This window comes from Schistocerca piceifrons, chromosome X (assembly GCF_021461385.2).
Source record: "Schistocerca piceifrons isolate TAMUIC-IGC-003096 chromosome X, iqSchPice1.1, whole genome shotgun sequence".
In the NCBI taxonomy this organism is placed as follows: domain Eukaryota; kingdom Metazoa; phylum Arthropoda; class Insecta; order Orthoptera; family Acrididae; genus Schistocerca; species Schistocerca piceifrons.
In genome coordinates, this window is record NC_060149.1 from 921,373,402 (window position 1) to 921,389,611 (window position 16,210).

At 36.8% G+C, this 16,210-nt stretch overlaps 1 protein-coding gene across 2 annotated transcripts in view; it reads left to right on the plus strand.

Moving 5' to 3' along the window:
- Positions 1-16,210, plus strand: part of LOC124721097 — a 654,343-nt gene that overhangs the window by 289,679 nt on the left and 348,454 nt on the right. The window lies entirely within an intron of this gene.

The following is a 16,210-nucleotide window of genomic DNA, read 5'->3' on the forward strand; positions in this document are numbered from 1 at the left end:
AATAAAGGTTATTTAGTGGTAAGGTTAGACCTTACTTGTGTGTTTCTTTGCTGTAGTATGTAAGTAAAAAAACTTCCTTCAGTTGACTGCTGTTAATATGTAATCAATCCTGCATCTTCATATACTATGTTCAAATTGCTGTAAAGTGCATGACAAGAGGCTTTATTGTAGTGCATTATAAATTAATATTTTCTTTCATACCATGTGTAGAGATTTGAAGAATATTTGCAGATTCTATCATGATTTCTGACTTTCCAAACTTTCTAAGTAGAACATGCTTTTAAAAGAGTTCCCCAGTGTAGACATTTCAGAATTTCATTATTTGCTTTGACTGTGATTGTTTGTATTGTCTTCCTTTGTATACGTTCAGTGTCTCCTCTTAATCAGATCTGACATGGAGCTGTGTGGCTCAATGGTAAAGTGCCAGACTAAGGATTTAATGGTGTCAGGTTTGAGTCCAGGGTAGTCTTACAATTTTTATATGTTCCATATCACTTCTTTCATCTCTGGTAATCTGTTAAAGTGAAAAATGCTGAAAGAAGGCAGGAGCAAACCAGCTCCAGTAGCACCATGCCAAGTAAGGCACTGTGGTGTTCAAACCAACTGTTTAATTTATTACAACTTTACCTCTTTCAGTGAAGTTCATGTGCTTGTTCAGTATTCCAGTATAGGTCATAGAAATGCCTACTAAGCAATGTTTTTTTCCCAGAAAATCGTAATTTACTAGTATCCTATCCATTAACTGACGTTAGCCATTTACATTACCTGCAGCTGTGTTTATTTGAGCAAACCATTTCTTATCAGCATGTGCTCTTATTGTGAGATTTTTGTTTGACTTAACTGATTCCAATTGTGACTCATTATTCATGTAGTCAAAAGCATTTTTATGGTTTCTAAAATGTACAATTTCACATTTCTCTAGTTTAAAAGCTAGCTGGAATGTTTGCAGATGGCAGAGATCTGGTAGGATTTAATTGAAATTTTTATTTCGTGATTTTTTCCCATAAATAACTGCACCATACAACAAAAATTTGGAATTCCATTGAAATGCATCAACAAAATCTGTTAATATAGAGTGTGAAAAGCATTGACCTCATCAAACTTCCCTCTGGCACATTCCAAATTACATCTGTATTTGTGGTTGATTATCATCTTCAGTCCATTTGGCAACCTTAATGCATATACCATAAGAATATATTTTCTTTTGCAGGCATCATTGTGGTAATGAATCAAAAATTTAAAGGTTTAGAAACACACCTGGTTACCTCTACCCATGGCTTTCAGGATATCATACGAAGAGTTGATTTTTTTATGGTCAGGTCATTTAGTTCCAGATTGGTCTTATATATAAGTACAGAGTATTTCCACGACTCTACTACAGAGAGAGGTGCGTGATATAGAATAGTAGTTATGTCATCTCTGCTGTGTGTTTTGTGGAGGGTTTCATCTATGCTCACAACCAACTGAAGTAAACTGTTCTCTGTTCAGGGGTATTCAGTAAATTATGACTAAGTGTGAAAATAGGTCACTTGTAATAAACATAACAGGTACAGCACTTGTTAAGTTTAAATGATTGTAGGTGCTTTTTGACACCAGTATTACTAATAACTAAAGAATTTGTCTGTAGTATAGCATCCATCAGTAGTATGGCAGTTGAATATGACAACTGTCCTTTGTCAAGGAACATTTAAAATCCATATCAAACATTTTGGTTTTTATAATGCTATTGATTTTTCAGATCTCATGTCATCAACAAGTATCTGGCCACTAATTTTCTTACTAACAATTGCCTCGAAATATGACTAAAATTTTTGTTTCTGTGTGAAGAGACCGATGCAAAAAGAGTTTGCTACAATAGATTTTGAAGATTTTAGCCATTATCCTTCTTGTAGTTCAGTTACTACCTGCCTAACTCTAGTTTTATACTTGGATTTGTACCTATGTGCTGTAGTCAGTATTTCTTTCGAAGGTCTCGGAATGTTTCTCCTTCACCGTGGGAGATCTTTGCCATGTTCTTATGTAAGGTTAAGTATCTATTTATATAGAGACTGAACAACAATTCAACTTTAGAAACAAGTATTCTATATGTTCCTTGCCTTAATGAAAATGTTCAATCACTGATTTGAAAAATGATACAACTAATTGCTTATCCATTTTTCTGAACATGAGGATTTTCCCACAGCAATTGATGTGAGCAGTGGGTGACTGTGGTTTGTATGTACTGTGTGCTGTGTAGACTTAAACTAGAAGAAGAGCAGAAACTCAAGAGGTAGTGAGCTTCTTTGCCCTTTAAATGTGCTTACACAATACCCATAATTCATTTGCAGGAAAATGCTTACATGTTCTTGTTTATGTACATAGAATGGTGATTTATCTATTTAAACTCAAGCAGTATGAATTAAATAAATGAGGAAATTGGTTGTTAATGTCACAATACCATAATCTGATATCATTTCATTTTCACTCTTTCTTGCAGTACATAATCAAACTGATATCTCATTTCTTCTTCTTTTGTTTCACCCATGTTTGGCATACCTCATTTCATTTGATTATCAGTAAATATTAGAGGAATGGTCACTATTAACCACCTCTTTTGGTCCACTGTGTTACAACTTCAGTATAAATTAGTTAAAACAAAATGTGAAAGAACCTTTCAATATGTACCAAATGATTTATTCAGAAATTAAAATCTGAAGTCACCGAGGAGTTCTATGGCTTGCTTATGTATAATATAATCTTTTATTGGTTTAATCACAGTATTTTATTTGAGTTTTAGGGTCATTGTTTGGAACATGGACTTATTAATATGTTCATACATGACTGAAGGAAGAAACACAGCAGAACTAGGTTGAAAGCAGTTACAAAAAATGTTTTTAAACAAATTTGAAAGGTTGTCAGTGGTATCTTGAAAGCTGTGTTGTGGTATGATAAGACTGAACTTTGAAGTTCTTCTTAAACCTAATTAAAAAGAAGTACAAAAAATGGATCATGTAATTATCTACACCACATTTCAAATATCTGTTTCATTGTATTCAAGATTGCTTTAAATAGGTTTTTTCCTGAATAATATTTATTTTTTTTTACACCTCTCTGATCTTTAGAAACCTCTTGTTCTGTGGTGCCATGTGATATAAAGATATGAGACCAACAACAATTGCCTATTGTGAGGTTTATGCAGCTCCTTGTACACCAGTAAACACCACAGAGTTTCCCATACAAAAAGAAAAGAAAATGTTGTTTAAGGTATAGTTTCATGTATCCAGTTGATACAGATGTCTCAGGTTAATTTGTTGCAATATCTAGTCCAATTGTATTTATTAACAGCGACACTAAAATCTGAAGAATAATCATTATTTGTAGCAGCTGCTAAGTATTGCATGCGACAAACTGCATCCTTTTCATATTACCATCATACAGCAGCCAAATTAAGCTGGAGCCCCACTTATTCCTCTTGATTGGCTATCTCTGTTAATAAAGATGTTCTAATTGAATATCATATCATATCATAATAATTTGAGGCCACTCTATAAAATGATAACATAAAATAAAAACTATAAACTAAATGTTGTTTGTAATGAGAAGAAAAATAACATTTGATATTGACAATGGATGTCACAGGACAGAGCTGAATAGTACACATCAGAAAAACAAAATTGATTATGTCTTTCAAAATATCAGAAACAGGCTCATAATAACTCTTAGGAGGGATGCGTTCCCACTCCTTGTTATCTTTAATGGCATGTCCTCTCCTCTGCAAGTAACATATGTGATCTACATGTCTCTCTGTCTCTGCTACATATAAGTGCCCACTGAGTTAACAGTGGATCACAGTACAACAAATATAGTAGAAGAATATGGTCATCTGTATGGTCTTTAAAGGTCCAGAAAATTTATTTGACTGTGTTGACCACAGCACTCTGTAGAAAATTGTTTCTTCCTACAGCTGTCCACCTAGATATGCAACAATTTTAAAACTACTGCACAATGACTTGACAGCTTCAGTGACCAGAAATGGAAATATTATACTGCCTTTTTGAAATAATGCCTGGTGTTAAAATGAGCTGTCTGTCAGTATGACAACTTTCTTCTCTGTCTACATTTCAGCTACCCTATAGATAGACGAATGTCAGATTATGACTGGAATAAAAGCTACATATTACTTGTAATGGAAACTTTGTAATTTTATGGTGGGAGTTGCCTTGTAATGACTGTTCAGCAGAAGTCACAATCAAAAAGTGCTCTTCAGGAGTTAACTTATTTTGAGATGTTATTTTGATTTCCTGGTGATAGACTTAACAGTGTGTTAGCCATTTGTCATGTTTGCCTGTGCTAAAGTGATCTGTTAGCTTGTCACAGCTGTGGGTGGGTGCTGGCCAGTACAGTGAAGGTGGAAAACTGCTTAACTCTCACACTCATTTGTCAGTAAAGTCATGCAGGGTTTCCTACAAAATTTATACTGCTCTTTAGCTCCTGAATACTATCAAAGCCCAAACAGATGAAATAATCAGTTAAGTCAACTTAGCTGACAATCAGGAACACATGTCATCACTAAAACTATGAAACAGCAACAGCTGTTCAAGAAGGCCAATAAACTTCCACATGGATCAGGCAATCAGCCTACAAGAGAGACATAACAAGCAATTTCACTTACACATCCTATTGGCAGCCAGCATGCAGTGACAGAAAATGTGAGTAGCAGACTACAAATAATTGCCCAGTAAAACTATATGAGTTACATGACAGTGGTCCTTTTTTACTGTTTGTGGAGGGCATTGGGGGGCAGACACTACATTTGATGGCACTTGTCAAAAAACTCAGACTGCACAGCAGTAACCTACAAAATCATGTATTGAACTTTTAATCATCTGGGAGGAATTGAATTAGAATTGAGACTGTAAGTACAGCAACTGCAAACACCCTCATTAGCAGCAAAGTAAACTCTCTAAACAATCTAGGAGCTTACTTACACAAGTTCTTAATAACAACACATGGCAACATTTGACACGCAATCTTGACACTTCTCTGACAGATTAGGAGATACTGTCAGAAATTAAATGTGATGTGCTGGTAGTGTCAGTATGGAGATATTGTAAGGAGACCATAGAAGGGGATGCAGACAGGAGGCCCCAACCAGTATCCACAGTTACGTTCTGATCACGGTAGAGGCCATTCTGTGTTACAATACACAGTATACAGTGCTTTGTAGAGCCTTATATTTACCCAGTGTTGGATGCAACAACTCTTTGTATTATTTATTTATGCATTTATTTATTATTTATTTATCTTTTGTTCTGGTGATCCATGTTGTGACACTATCACAGGATACGGAATGTGTCAATTTTTCAAGCTTTTGGCCAGAATTTATGGTAATACATAAAACAAAACAAAAACAGTAAACAGTAACTTAGGTCCCACTACAAAAAATACATTTTAGAGATTACAAAACAAAAACAGTAAACAGTAATCTGGGTCCCACTACAAAAAAAAAATACATTTTAGAGATAGATAAAGATTACAAAATAATAAGTGTTACAGAGAAATAAATATTGCAGAATATATGTTTACAATAAAAATATTCAGTATTACAAATACAAATTTGGGCATACATATGTAATTTACAATACAAGACATGTTAAACACTGTAGTTCAGGAACTCTTCTATTGTATAAAATGATCCTGGCAATAGGAACTACCTTAAGGTTTTTTTAAACAAGAGATCATCATCCACCAAACACTTAATTCTTGAAGGGAGGGCATTAAAAATCTTACAGCCACTGAAATGGACTCCTTTCTGCACCATACCCAGATTTGGCTGTTCTTAGTGGATATCATGTTTCCTTATAGTATTGTGACTGTGATATGCACTATTCAGCTTAAAGATGGATTTTTCTTTCCTTGTGAAGCACATCAAAGAGAATATATATTGCACAGTGGATGTAAGTATTTCAAGCTTCTTAAAAAGATTTCTGCATGTGGCTCTAGGATGGATGCCACACATGATCCTTATGGCTCTTTTTTTTGTACACACAGTACTTTTTTACCCAGTGGCTGATTTCCCCAAAATATAATTCCAAATGCCATAATTGCATGAAAGTAACCATAATACGCTGACTTCATGGTTTCCATATTTCTATAAGAAGAAACAATGTGCAATGCGTATGTTGCTGAACTTAGTCTTTTGCATAGATCCAGGATGTGGTTTGACCAATTCAGTTTGCTATCAGTATGCAAGCCTAGGTATTTTGAGGAATCTACCGTGGTTATTGTCTGCTCACTTATTTTTATTACTATTTCCTCATCTTTGGATGTTGTGTGGAGCTGAATGTAGTTTGTTTTACAGTAATTTAAAGAAAGACCATTAATGTGTTCACCATTTCATTTAAAATCTTATTTGCTGTTACCTCAAGTTTATCTACTGAATTATCAATAATTAGTGTAGTGTCATCAGCAAAAATGGTGAATCTACGATATTACGTACAGAGAGGGAGATCATTTACAAATATAATAAAAAGTAGGGGGCCCAGAACTGAGCCCTGCGGCACTCCACATGTGATGGTACCCCATTTTGAAGGTAATGGGACACCATCTTAACTATCTACTGCAACTTTTTGTTTCCTGTTTGACAGATATGAGTCAAGCCATTTCCCTGCTGCACCACTTACACCAAGATATGCAGCTTTTTGTAAAAGAATTTGGTGATTTACACTGTCAAATGCTTTTGTTAGGTCACAAAATATGCCCCATCACTTTCAGTTTTTTGGTGATAGATTCCAAGAGTTTGCCAGTAAATGCAAATACAGCATCTTCTGTTGACAAACTATTCTGAAATCCAAACTGACTTTTGCTGAAGATATTTTGTTCACTGAGATGCTTAACTATCCTGGCATGCATTAGTTTCTCTAAAACCTTTGAAAAGCTTGTCAGTAGTGATATTGGGCTATAGTTAGCAGTATCCGTCTTATCCCCCTTCTTATACAGCGGTTTTACAACTACATACTTAAGCCTCTCAGGAACTATTCCTTGCTTAAGTGACACATCAAAAATGTGGCAAAGGACTTTACTTATATGGCTGGAGCAGTATTTTAATAATTTCTTAGAAATGTTGTCAATTCCAGCAGAGTTTTTACTTTTCAGTGATTTAATAACTCTTTCAATTTCTTGAACAGTGACTGTTTTTACCTTCATGTGTTGTACTGAACCAGGTACTCTATCTTTTAAAAGATTGATGGCTTGCTTCATGGACCCATGTAAACCTATTTTTTTCTGTTACTGTTAAAAAATTGTTGTTGAATGTGTCTGCAACTGTTTTTAGATCGCTAACAAGATTACCCTCACTTTTGATTTGGATATTTTCACTACAAACTGCATTTTTCCCCATTTCCTCCTTTACAAATTTCCAGATAGTTTTTACTTTATTGCTGAAGTTGTCAATTTCTGCCTTCAAGCACATGTTCTTTGCTGCCTGAATGGTCTTATTCAGAACTTTATTGTAGATTTTGTAGTGTGTAATACTATTGTTATCATTTGAACTCCTGGCTGTAGCATATAGGTCTCTTCATGTTTTACAAGAGATTTTCATGCCTTTAGTAATCCAAGGCTTGTTTACAGATTTGAACAGGTTTTCTCTCACTGATTTTTTAGGAAATGCTTCTTCAAAAAGGCTTGTAACTTCATTGATAAATATATTAAATTTTGAATTATCATCAACTGTAGCATATACAGGAGACCAGTCCACAAGCTGTAATTGCTGATTAAAGGTTTCAGTGGTGTGTCTGTCTTTAATCCTAAATGTTTTCCAAATGAAATGTTCTTTTCTTTGTACATTCATTTGGTTTAGAGTGATGAATTGCCCTTCATGATCAGAGAGACCATTTATAATATTTTTCATGGACAAATTATTGCAAATATCCTTATCTACAAATACATTATCTATTAAAGTGCTAGAACTGGCAGTTACTCTAGTTGGAGTGTCCACCACTGGTACTAAATTGTAACAGTACATTAAATGTTCAAAGTCTGTTTTGTTTCTATTTTCTGTTGAAAGGTCCACATTGAAGTCACCTATAACAATGATAGATTTAGTTTTCCTACATAGGTGGGACAGAAGTGATTTAGTTTGTCTTAGAAATACATTTAGATTTCCAGCAGGTGCCCTGTAAACAGCCAAAACAATAACAGTTGCACTGTCTGCTGTTAACTCGATGCCACACACCTCAAAATGTTGTTCATCACAGTATTTGCTTAAATCTAAGGATTTATACACTATATTATTTTTTATAAATATTGCAACACCACCTTTTTCCATAACAGATCAACATAGTAACAAACAATGCAACAGCCAAACAAGATACAGTCACTCCTGGTACACACAGCATTTACATGTGTCCAAAAATACACTTCCTGTCTGTGTCCACTGCCATGTGGTCACAACGCCATGAATAAAACAGGTCCTGATTACTTAAAACAAAAAGAAATGAAGCACAGAATGGCTTATAATGACACCAGTTATTGAGAATCTCTGAGATTATACCAAAATAGGCAGTATGCAAACATACTGGCAATGCATATGATTAATGTATGGGACTCTACAATATTCAGTCCATTGCCATTTCCATGCAGCTGGTCTGCCGCCTGACTATGCTAGCAGCCACAGCTCCCTCCAGCAGCCTGGCAACCTGTGTTTACACCACTAGTGATGACATGGCTTGCAGTACCCCAACCAACCCCACTACCACAACAACAGAGAATAGTCTTGCAGTCATCAATGACACATATAAAAGGTGAAACCCCTCAGAGTCATGTTGATCAGCAACACAAAACACAACAGTTGCTGTGGTGCAGCAATCAATGCCCAGCAACACCAATACAAAGAAATTCATATCCTCTGCGACCTCAGCAGACCATTACTAGTGAACAAATGAAAAAAACCTCCTAATTAATAACATCCACACTATCATCCTTTGTGTTTTACAATAACTTGCTATAGCCATGCCTGTGGATTCTCATACTGTAGCAGACTTTGTTACTGATCTGCTCCCTTTGCTTTCTTTAAAAGATAGCAAAAGTTGTCAGGAGTATACTATGATAGAATACAATGTCACTCCTATCCAATAAAGAGAGTCTCATCCACTGCATGAGAAAACAAATTCTCACTCTGTGCCATTTCTAAAATATAGCTCAAGCCCATGCAGGACTTCCACTTCTCTGACTATTACAACATTAGAAGTGAAACTTCCTGGCAGATTAAAACTGTGTGCCAGACCAAGACTCGAACTCGGGGCCTTTGCCTTTCACTGGCAAGTGCTCTATCACTTGCTTGCAAAAGGGAAAGGTCCCAAGTTTGAGTCTCAGTCCGTCACACAGTTTTAATCTGCCAGGAAGTTTCATATCAGTGCACACTCTGCTGCAGAGTGAAAATTTCATTCTGGAAACATCCCCCAGGCTGTGGCTAAGCCATGTCTCCACAATATCCTTTCATCCAGGAGTCCTAGTTCTGCAAGATTTGCAGGAGAGATTTTGTGAACTCTAGAAGGTAGGAGACGATGTACTGGCAGAACTGAAGCTGTGAGGACGGGTTGTGAGCCATGCTTGGGTAGCTCATTTGGTAGAGCACTTGTCCATGAAAGGCAAAGGTCCCGAGTTCAAGTCTCAGTCTGGCACACAGTTTTAAACTTCCAGGAAGTTTCGTATCAGTGCACACTCCACTGCAGAGTGAAAATTTCATTCTGGAATCATTAGATGTGACAGAAACAATGGGTAAGAGGGGTAGCTATACTTGTGAAAGAAAGTATTCCTTACAATATTCTTGAACTAACAAGCTGCAGCAATATCCACACAAACCTCAAAGATTGACCTGAATTTACTGGATATCTACAGCTCTAGTAACACATTCATTTCAGGCACTGACATTACATCATTGTTACAACAATGTGGCCATTCACTGCTTGTAGTGGTGTACTTAAATGTGCATCACACATTACGGGGATGTGAGTATAGGTGATCACATAAGTGAGCTATTAATGACAATCCTAGAAGACAAAACCCTAGTGCTGATAAATTATGGCTCCCCCACAGGAATAATCCCACCATTACTGACAAGATCAGCAGGACTTTACCTGGCTCTGAGGAAGAACAATGCTGAGTCTACCCTGCACACAGATGGAATGTCAGGAAAGGAATAAATATGCTGACTGATTGTAAGCAAGTCTCACACAATTAGAGATAGCTGAAATTCTAGTTTCCAATTATTCTAAATTAACATATGCCATTGTAAGGTAATTCCCCAACAGAAACTATATTGCATTACAAACAGAGCCAGTTCTGTGTGGTGGGATACTAAATATAAGAGAGTCATCAACAAACGTGAAGGAAGCATTGAGGAAGTGTAAGGGACATAGTGTCCAACAAAACTGAATCAGCCTGGAAAAAGTGCAAGTGGAAAAAAGTGTTTTTTGAAAAATAATGAGAAGGAGGATGAATTGGAAAACCCTCCATAACTCCATAACTAAGGATACTACAATGTCAAGTGTGTGGAAGAAGGAGAAGATCTCCAACTACCCCTTGATACCTCACCATTAAAATTCACTGCCTGTGAGGTGTGTTATAGAATAGATGTTGCAAAAGCAGACACCTCACTCTGTCAAACATCCACCTATCACTGATGTTCCAAATCCCAATGACAGTCACTCTCTTCTACAGCCATTCAAACTGGAGAAAGCTTTTCCACCTGGCAAAAATACAGCCCCCATCCCAGATAATATCCACTAAGATATTCTATCATTTCTGCCATATGAAGGACACCAATATCTTCTCCACATTTATAACAAAAGTCCATGTCATATTCCTTAGTAATCAGATGACTTTTCACAAAGGGAAAGGTACTAGAAATATTATCTTGTATCTGGTTAGTGACACACATCTCTTTTTCAGCTGAAATGCATACACACTAGGTTTGTTTCTGGGCCTAAATAGCACCTATGATAAGAATAGTAATTTTATTGTCATTCGGCCATTACAGCAATAGGCAACATCAGGAATATAATACAATATAACTGTTAATTCAAAGGAAACAAGAGGCCTGTCATTAATACTACAAATTTATATTGCATTTGAAATAATCTTTTATGTCGTAGAATGGATGAGCAAGTAGCCATTCATGCAGTTTTTGTTTGAATGCTTGTTTAGGTAGTTCTTGTACATATTGTGGAAGCTTATTAAATGATTTGTGCCCCATCAGTTCATAGCTGTTAAGTGACTTTGACAGTCTGTGGTAAGGAGTATAAATGCATCTACTCCTTCTTGTGTTGTAGAAATGTATATCTTCTCTACGTTTTGCTTCTGGTAACTTCTTTTTTTATGGAGTAAAACATAGTAAATATATAGGCTTATTACAGTCATGATTTTTTGGTCACAGAACAATGGTTTGCAGTGTGCTTTATATGGAGAACCAGTAATTATCTTAATGGTTTTCTTTTGTAGTATTACGATGTTGCACACAGAACTCGAGTTCCCCCATAAAATAATACTATATGTTAGGATCCTTTGGAAAAATGCAAAATACTACATTCCCACATAATTTTGAGGTACACAGTCCATAAGTTGCCATAGCAAATACATCACTCTAGATAATTTACCACTAATATATTGTACATGTTGACACCAGGATAATTTTTCATCTGTATATACCCCTAAAAACTTAATACAACTGGGATCGTCTAATGGAGGCTTGTCTTTTAGACTAAAAACCATCTGCTGCATTTTGTTATAATTCAGTGGGAAGCCATTTGCTTTAAGCCAATAGGATGCTTGAGCCATTGTCTCCGCAACACAAGCTTTGAGGCTACGGAAATCATTACTACAATGAAGGAAGGTTGTATCATCTGCATATGGTACCGCCATGGACAATGAATGATGGCAGATCATTAATCATTATTAGGAATATAATAGGCCCCAGTACAGATCCCTGTGGTACACCTATTTTAACTAATTCAGTACTGGACTTTTCTTTACCTACACAAACAGCCTGCTTTGGATCCTGTAGGTATGATTTTAATAGTTTAATGCTGTTACCACCAATGCCATAGTACTCCATTTTTTCTAGGAGTCTACATAGTCAAAAGCTTTACTTAGATCACAAAAGGTGACTTGAGCAAATCCTTTATCCTCAAACACTTGATGTATGTGTTTGACTACTGAGTCTATAGCATCAACAGCTGACTAGTTTTTCCTAAAACCGTACTGTGATTCCCTAATTATTCCTACATTTTCAAAGTACATGGATTACTGTTGGTATATTTCACATTCAAACACTTTAGAGAGAGCTGGGACTATGGAAATGGGTCTGTCACTTGAAGGTGAGTTAATATCTCCTTTTTTATATATTGGGACTACTCTAGACACTTTTAGCTCATCAGGAAAATATCCCTCAGATATACACTCATTTATGCAGTATGTTAAAGGATACACAATACAATCTATTACTTTTTTTAGAATGTTACAAGAAATGTCATATATGTCTACACTCTCAGATGATTTCAGATGTTTAACTATTTTTAAGATGAGACTAGGTGGGACCTCAGAGAAGGTAAACATACCTGTATTTACTAGTGTTTTACAAACATTTTAGAAAGAATCTCAGATGAGCTAATCACAGGTTTGGTGATAGCATTTCCTACTTCTTGAACTGATTTAATAAAGAAATCATTGAATTTCTGAGGGCATATACTGATTTTTCTGTTTCTTTCCTCTTTAGTAAGACTATTTATTAGTTTCCACACAGCTTTGCATTTATTCATGGAATTCTCAATACTGCTGAAGTTGTGTGCTCTTTTGGCTTCCACAATGGCTTTTTTGCACTTATTCCTACAATGAATGTTGGCTGATCTGGCATGGTCGGTCTTCAGATTTTTATGTATACTGTGCAACAATGTAACTTGGTTTTTCAGATTTGTTAGTTTTGCAGTAGGCCATGGGGTTTGTTTGTTTATATCCTTGCCTTTTGAGCCTTTGTCAATTATTAAATTGTGGCAAAAACGCTTTGAGAAACCTTTCAAATATTGGTTTGGTGACAGATCTTTACATAGACTATGATTTGTGTCACCAGGCCATTGGCCAAACCAGTCTCTGTTAGTAAGGGACTTACAAAACCTGTCAATTTTATCATTTGTGATGGATCTAGTGATTACCATTTTGGGACAGACTTATCAATGTTATTCCTATCAGCACAGAACCTACTTATGTAATTTAATGATACAGAATCATGATCTGAGATCTAACAGTATGTCCAGTTTTTCTAAAAATACACTAATGATACCCTTAGGTGATCTGTATAAGGCTATTATCACTAACTTAAAATTGTCACTAACTATACCAGTGGCATAAAAATTCTGATAGCACACAAATAGTCTAGATCCAACCTATTAATGCAGTGACTGAGTGACTGGTTAGTGTACAATGCCACACCACCCCTTTTATGCACTTTTCTACAGGAACCATTTGCTATTTTATATTTATCAAATTTGATAGCTGTAAGTTCACTCTCTGTTGCCCATTGTTCACTCAGACAAAAAATACCAAATTTGTTCTCTTGTCTAAAATTATTTACAACAAAGTCTTTGTCTTTGACTCCTTGAATATTCAGGTAGCAAATTTTAAGATCAGATTTGTTATTGTCTTTAGAATGAACAGTTTGTTGAGGATCTATAATATCTTTTACACCATCTATGTTATGGGCTTCTTTGTCTTGCTGTGTTCCACTAAAAAATCATGTAGACAGAGAGGAGGCACTGATTTCCACTTACCCACAACACCTGATACTGCTTCTTCTGCTGTAGTTCTCTTCCCTCCTTTTGGCGGGGATGTAGCTATTTTGCTGGTGTAACTTCTACTGCAGTTTGTAGAGGTGCTTCTATAGCTGGTACATTTTCTACTACTGCTTCTGATGATGCCAAAGGTAACTATGATGGTTCCCATTCTGATGCTGATGTAGGCCTAATTTCTTCCGGAGATGTAGCCAGAGATGTTTCTTCCTCATATGCTGTTGGTGCATTCTCCATTTGTTTTGTCATTGGCAATGAACCTATTGCAGGTAGTGCACGTTTTTTGTGCATGTCTACCCTTACCACTTTTATTGCTTGGAGAATTTCTTTGGCCAGCACTTTCTTGACTAGCTGACTTCTGTGCAGTACATGTCTTGTAAAATGCTCTCTGACAGAGCTGGTTGCCTCAATGAAGGTTGTGATAATGTATTACTCTGAGTGCTAGCCACAAAACTAAAGGAACAGCACATACCCTACACATTTACAGAACAACTATTATTTTTTTCTCTTTGATTGGTTACTACTGGTCATACATGAAGGGCTATTATAGGACCATGGACAATGTGTATGGGATTGCTGCAAGGATCTGTATTGACACCTCTTGTGTTTATATTTACTCCATTGACCTACATAGGATATTCCTGAAAAAGGTGAGAGTTTTTCAGTACATAGAAAATATATATATTGACTTGGAAAGTATATCCCTAGAAGACTGCAAGTCATAACTGGCAATTGTAATGTTCATTCTCCAAGAGTGGATAACCCAGAAGCTACACTCAAAATATGTGGCTAAGAAATGGAAGATTGCTGTCAACATAATCAGAGCTATGACAGGATTAGGATGGGGCTTGAACATTTTGATAGCACTTGCACTTTACTGTATGATTATGATTGATTATGGAAGTGGTTGTTATTGTTCTGCACCTGATAGTTACCTCAACATAATTATAAATCCCAATATAAAGCACAGAGAATTTGTTTGAGAGCTTTGCACTCTACTCTACAAATACACTCTTGGTTGAAGCACACGAACCTCATATCCATCTATGCTGGTGGTATCTCTGTGCCAAATTTCTGCTTAAATCGAATCAATGTGGATACAACAATCTGAAATCAGTCACTTTAACCTCATCATACAGTGTTTAACTGAATGATTCTGGATCATTAGAACTGTTCCTCCCAAGCCCAGGCATATTTAGACCTCAGGAAATATCAAAGAAGATCATTAGAGCACCCAGAAAAAATAATTTTAGTGTCTCATACCCAATGAAATTGTCTAAGGTGAATATAATAACTGGTATCACCTTTGACTATGAGACTCACATTAACAATAAAACTTTGGTGCAGTTTATAAGACAGTGTCTGGAAGCATTATCTATCAGCACTTACAACTGCAAACCCAGTGACTCTGTCAAAAGTGTGAACTGCACGCCATATTTGCGGAAGTCTGGGCCATTCAAATAATAATTGGTGTTCAATAAGCAATAATAATAAAAAAAAACACTCTATGTTCAGGCCACGAGTGGCCTACTGTGACCATCTGTCCGCCGTGTCATCCTCAGTGGAGGATGCAGATAGGAGGGGTGTGGGGTCAGCACACCGCTCTCCCGGTCGTTACGACGGTATTCTTACCGAAGCCACTACTATTCAATTGAGTAGCTCCTCAATTGGCATCATGAGGCTGGGTGCACCCCGAAAAATGGCGGCTCGGACGGTCACCCGTCCGAGTGCTGACCACGCCCGACAGCGCTTAACTTCGGCGATCTCACGGGAACCGGTGTATCCCTTGCGGCGAGGCTGTTGCCTCAATAAGTAATACAACACATTTTTTTCTTGGCCAATTTCAGATCAAATAATGTGAAACACGTTATGGGACATCGTGGAATATTCCAGCTTCAGCACCTACAGTTTCACGGAGTTCCTACAGGTGTCGGTGATGTATGCATCTGTAACAGAGGCGCATTCCAAGCAGAGAGCTGTCATTGAGTTTCTCTTGGCAGAAAACCAAAGCACTGCAGATATTCACAGGCACTCGCAGAATGCCTACGGAGACTCGGCAGTGAACAAATGCACAGTGAATCGTCAGATGACGTGTCTGTCCTCATCACAATGAGGTTATGCAAACCTGTCCAATATCCTGTGTGCCAGCTGGCTGCACACAGCTGTGATTCCTGTGGTGTTGGAATGTGTGGACACTCTCATTTGAGGTGGCTGATGGCTCACAAACGAGTACCCCACTACACAACTGGACATCTCTGTTGGCAGTGTTGGCACAATAATCCTCCAATTGGGATACTCAAAGGTGTGTGCCTCCTGGGTTCCTTTCCACCTAACAGAAGACCATAAAGAGCAAAGAAGGACTATCTACGTGAAATTGCTTGTGTATTGCAAGG